A 6,303-nucleotide genomic window follows, 5' to 3' on the forward strand; every position below is an offset into this window, starting at 1 on the left:
CCACGCAGTGGTGTGATCCGTGAAACACGTGCCAGAAAAAAACGTGCTTTTAAAATAAAAATCATTTTAACTCACCCGACGTCCAGCGATGTCCTCTGCAGCCCGTGCAGCTTGCTGCTTCTGAGCCGGCTCATTATTGTCGCGCATATTCATGATGCACGACACAGCCGACCCGGAAGCAGCTGCTGCGGGGGTCAGCGCCGGCCGGATGCTGCACCGCGGGAGCGATCAGCACCATGGAGAGCGGGAGTGGGTGCAGGTGAGTTAATCTCTAAGTGCAATCACGGGCCACGGAGAACGGAGCCCGGATTGCACTTAGACAACCCACGTGTGCCGTGATTCACGGCACACGGAGGGACATGTGCGTGTTTTACACTGACGTGTGAAACGGGCCTAAAAGTGAGAATATTGTTGCTACAGCAACATTTTGGGTGAAGTAGCTGTGGATTCAAAATGCTTAATATACTCCTGAATAAAATCCTTGATGGGTGCAGATTCCAAAATGGGGTCACTTGTGGGGGTTTTCTGACGTATAGGTACCTAAGGGGCTTGGTGCGCGAAGTTTATTTCAACTTTTCCAAAATTCAAATGGTGCTCCTTCCATTCCAAGCCCTCCTATTTATCCAAACAGAATGTGGAGAAGGAAATGACATCACAGGTTTTTTTTTCCAAAAGGTCTGTGTTCAACCAACTTTATTAACACTGACAAGTCTTAAAAAACGCACCATGAAAAACGCATGAAAAACGCATGAAAAACGCATGCGTTTTCGATGCGTTGTTTCTCAAAAGAAGGGAATTTTGTATACTTACCGTAAATTCCTTTTCTTCTAGCTCCAATTGGGAGACCCAGACAATTGGGTGTATAGCTACTGCCTCCGGAGGCCACACAAAGTATTACACTAAAAAGTGTAAGGCCCCTCCCCTTCTGGCTATACACCCCCAGTGGGATCACTGGCTCACCAGTTTAGTGCAAAAGCAAGAAGGAGGAAAGCCAATAACTGGTTTAAAGACCAATTCAATCCGAAGAAACATCGGAGAACTGCAACCATTCACATGAACAACATGTGTACCGAAAAAAACCCTAAGAAAACAGGGCGGGCGCTGGGTCTCCCAATTGGAGCTAGAAGAAAAGGAATTTACGGTAAGTATACAAAATTCCCTTCTTCTTTGTCGCTCCATTGGGAGACCCAGACAATTGGGATGTCCAAAAGCAATCCCTGGGTGGGTAAAATAATACCTCGTAATAAAGCCGTAAAACGGCCCCTTTCTACAGGCGGGCAACCGCCGCCTGAAGGACTTGTCTACCTAGGCTGGCGTCTGCCGAAGTGTAGGTATGCACCTGATAATGCTTGGTAAAAGTGTGCAGACTCGACCAGGTAGGTGCCTGGCACACCTGCTGAGCCGTAGCCCGGTGCCGTAATGCCCAGGACTCACCCACGGCTCTGGTAGAATGGGCATTCAGCCCTGAGGGAACCGGGAGCCTAGCAGAACGGTAGGTTTCAAGAATTGGTTCCTTGAGCCACCGAGTCAGGGTGGATCTGGAAGCTTGCGACCCCTTACGCTGACCAGCGACAAGGACAAAGAGTGCATCCGGGCGGCACAGGAGCGCCGTGCGGGAATGTAGATCCTGAGTGCTCTCACCAGATCCAACAGATGCAAATCCTTTTCAAATTGATGGACTGGATGAGGACACAAAGAAGGTAAGGTGATATCTTGATTGAGATGAAAGTGGGATACCACCTTAGGGAGAAAGTCCGGAATCGGACGCCGAACCCCCTTGTCCTGGTGAAGACCCGGAATGGAGATTTGCATGACAGCGCTGCTAGCTCGGACACTCTCTGAAGAGACGTGACCGCTACTAGAAAGGCCACTTTCTGTGAAATACGGAAAGGGAAACAACTTTCAAAAGCTCGAAAGGCGGCTTCAAGAGAGTCATTAGAACCTTGTTCAGACTCCAGAGCTCTAATGGCCGCTTGTATGGAGTGATGAGAAGACAAACTCCCTGCAGGAACGTGCATACCTGCGGAAGTCGGCTAGGCGTTTCTGAAAAAATACAGATAGCGCTGAGACTTGTCCTTTAAGGGAGCTGAGCGACCAACTATTTTCCAACCAAGATGGTAGGAAGGAAGGAAAAATAGGCGATGCAAATGGCCAGGGAGAAACTCCTTGAGCAGAGCACCAAGATAAGAATATCTTCCACGATCTGTGGTAGATCTTGGCGGACGTTGGCTTCTTGGCCTGCGTCATGGTGACAACCACTCCTGAGATAATCCTGAAGACGCTAGGATCCAGGACTCAATGGCTACACCGTCATGTTCAGGGCCGCAGAGTTCAGATGGAAAAAAGGGCCCTTGAAACAGCAAGTCTGGTCGGTCTGGTAGTGGCCACGGTTGGCCTACCGTGAGGTACCACAGATCCGGGAACCCCGACCTCCTTGGCCAATCTGCGACCAATGTTGAACTGAGGCGTCCGCCGCCAGAGCTCGATGATCGTGAGACTGTGCTATGAAGCCGGAACAAAGTTGTTGTGCCGTGACGCCATTATGTCGACGTCCGGCATCCCGCAGCGGCGACAGATCTCCTGAAACCCGTCCGGGTGAAGAAACCAGTCCCCTGCGTCCATACCCTGGCGACTGAGGAAGTCTGCTTCCTAGTTTACCACGCCTGGGATGTGAACTGCGGATATGGTGGATGCCGTGTCTTCTACCCACGTTAGAATCCGCCGGACTTCCTGGAAGGCTTGCCGGCTGCGTGTTCTTCCGTGGTGGTTGATGTATGCCACCGCTGTGGAGATATCCGACTGAATTCGGATGTGCTTGCTTTTCAGCCACTGCTGGAAGGCTTGTAGGACAAGATACACTGCTCTGATTTCCAGAACATTGAGCTGAAGGGTGGACTCTTGCTGAATCCACGTACCTTGAGCCCTGTGGCGGAGAAAAAACTGCTCCCCACTCTGATAGACTCGTGCCTGTCGTAACTACCGCCCAGGATGGGGGTAGGAAGGACCTTTTTTCTGACCATGAGGTGGGAAGAAGCCACCACCGTAGAGATTCTTTGGCCGCCTGAGAAGGGGAGACGTCTCTGTCGATGGGCGTCGACTTCCCGTCTCATCGGCGGGGAATGTCCCATTGTAGTGGACGCAGATGAAACTGCGCGAAAGGGACTGCCGCCATTGCTACCATCTTACGTGAGAAGTGCATGAGGCGTCTCAATGTGTGCGACTGATCCTAAGGAGAGATTGCAGCCTTGTCTGTAGTGAACGCTGTTTGTCTAGCGGAAGCTTCACTATCGCTGAGAGAGTATGAAACTCCATGCCTAGATATGTTAGTGATTGGCCCGGGGTCGGATCTGACTTTGAAAAGTTGATGATCCACCCGAAACTCTGGAGAGTCTCCAGCGCAACGTTCGGCTGTGTTGGCATGTTCCTTAAGAGGGTGCCTTGACAAGTAGATCTCCCAAACACGGGATCACAGAGTGACCTTGAGATTGCAGGACTGGTACTACTGCTGGCATGACCTTAGCGAAGACCCGTGGGGCTATCGCCAGCCAGAAGGCAGGGTTACGAACTGAAGGTGTTCGCGTCTTATAACAAAGCGTAGAAACGCTGGAGCTCTGGATCAATCGGCACGTGGGGATAAGCATCCTTGACGTCTATCGATGTTAGGAAATTTCCTTGAAACATTGAGGCGATGACGGAGCGGGGGATTACATCCGGAACCGCCTGGTGTTCACGAGCTGGTTGAGCCGTGTTAGATCCAGAACAGGACGGAAATACTCGTCCTTTCTTGGCATCGCAAATAATTCGGAGTAAAAACCGTGACCTTGTTCCTGAAGAGGAACGGGGGTCACCACTCGTTGTGCCTTTAGAGTGCCCACCGCCTGCAGAAGAGCGTCGGCTCGGTCGGAAGGTGGAGAAGTTCTGAAGAATTGAGTTGGAGGACGAGAACTGAACTCTATCCTGTACCCGTGAGACAGAATGTCTCTCACCCAACGGTCTTTGACCTGAGACAGCTAAATATCGCCAAGGCGGGAGAGCCTGCTACCGACCGAGGATGCGGAGAGAGGAGGCCGCAAGTCATGAGGAAGCCTCTTGGAAGTAGGTTTTCAGGCTGTCTTTTTTGGGCGTGACTGAGCCCGCCAAGAAACTGAGCTCCTCTGATCCTTTTGAGTCCTCTTTGGACGAGGAGAAATGGGACCTGCCCGAGCCTTGAAAAAACCGAAAACCCCGACTGTCCCTTGGTATGTTGGGGTTTGTTTTGTCTGGGCTGAGGTAAGGAAGAATCCTTACTCTTGAACTGTTTAATGATTACATCTCACGCACACTAAACAGTCGGTCAGCAGAACAAGGCAAACTGGTTAAGCCCTTTTTTGGAAGCAGAATCTGCCTTCCATTCAGTTAACACCCAGGCCCTGCGTAAAACCACGGAGTGAGCGGACGCCACTGCCGTACGGGTCGTAGAGTCCAGGACAGCATTAATCGCCTAAGACGCAAATGCAGACATTTGAGCGGTTAAGGATGACACTTGCGGAACAGATGTACGTGTGACCGTGTCCATCTGTGTAAGACAAGCTGAAGTAGCTTGGGGTGCCTCTACGGCTGCTGGAGCTAACAGCGCGCCGATAGCCTCATAGATGGATTTCGACCAGAGATCCCTCTGTCAGTCAGTGGCATCTTTAAGTGCAGCCCCATCTTCCACTGCAACTATGGATCTAGCTGCAAGCTGGAGATTGGAGGATGCCCCTTGGGACACTGGGTCCAGCCATTGCCCACGTCAGGGGGTAGGGATAACGTGTATCCTCAGCCGTTTGAGGAAGCGCTTAACTGGATAAGCGTGGTGTTCCTGGACTGCCTGTGTAAAGTCAGGGTGGTCAAGGAAAGTATTTAATTTACGCTTGGGATACGTGAATGGAATTTCTCCTGCTATGAAGCTGACTCTTCCACTGGAGGAGCTGGGGGAGAAATAACTAACATTCTATTGATGGACGCTATGAGATTATTGACTATGGCGTCACCATCAGGTGTATCCAGATTGAGAGCGGTCTCAGGATTAGATCTTGAGCAGCTATCTCCGCCACATCACACAGAGAGTCCTGCTGGGACCCTGACTAGTGTGATGAAGTCGATGGCCGCTCATAGTGAGCCTCTCAGACTATCTGGGACTGTCGTCCGTGTCAGAGCCGTCACTCTGGGAAGCACATGACCCCTCGGAGCTCAAAGTTGTTCCCACTGAGGGGGACCATGGATAATGTGAACAGTGGCCATGGATTTGAGAGACTTGTCTGGACTGCAAGGCTTCTAGTATCATAGCCATAGTCTCAGAAAATCTGTCAGTAAATACTGCAGGCACCGTCCCCATGTCCTGGACGGTTAGCAGAGACTCCGTAGTATACAATGGGGGTCTATGTACACTGCCGGCCATATAGCCATACATGCTGTACCGGCTGCATAGAAAACATGTGCTTCTGCACCTCTGTTTTACACAGACAATATGCTGTTATGTCCTCCGCACAATCAAGGAGGGTATATACAAAAATGCCACCAAACAGTGCAATGCATAGTGAATAAGCATATATGTATATGTGCACTTCGGCACTAGTGGAGTCAGCCCCACAGGTGCTGCTTAACGCCTGGTCACAGCGGTTGTGTGACTATCCGAATCCCTGCCAGGGATTCCTAAACTTGTCTCTTCTGTCGCTACAGAAAACACTGACAAGAATGGCTGCCGGCGTCCTGTGCAGAGGAAGAAGCCGTGGGCGTGCCTGAGAAAGTGCGGGAATCCGGCTTCACAGTGTACACAGTGAGAGGGGTGGAGTATGCAAAGCATACTCCAGCTCTCAGCGCTGCCGGATTCACCGTGCATCCAGTGAGAGGGGTGGAGTATGCAAAGCATACTCCAGCTCTCAGCGCTGCCGTGCTGTGCAGCGTTACGCCCCTACCCTGACTGGCAGGTCTGTGGGCGGAAACGAAGTGAGACTAGGCCGCGCAAGCCGGGGACTCGAGTGATAAGCGCGGCCGGCATATAAGCCTTGGTCGGCGCGGAAGTCCCCGGCGCACCACAAGTCCCAGCCGCGCCCGAAATAAAAATGGCAACGGCGGTTAGCGCGGTAGTCCCCTAATACACTAACACACCCAGCAAGCTGTAGTGTGCGATGGCACTAGTGCGGGCAGCGCCGCCGTCCCTGGCGCACTAACACACCCAGCAATGCTGCCGTGTGTCCGTGCGCGGTCCCCACAGGGACACAGAGTACCTTAACGTAGCAGGGCCATGTCCCTGAGGATACTCCGCTCCATGTCCAGCAGATT

The sequence above is a fragment of the Anomaloglossus baeobatrachus genome, chromosome 5, assembly GCF_048569485.1.
Source record: "Anomaloglossus baeobatrachus isolate aAnoBae1 chromosome 5, aAnoBae1.hap1, whole genome shotgun sequence".
NCBI classification, from domain to species: Eukaryota; Metazoa; Chordata; class Amphibia; order Anura; family Aromobatidae; genus Anomaloglossus; species Anomaloglossus baeobatrachus.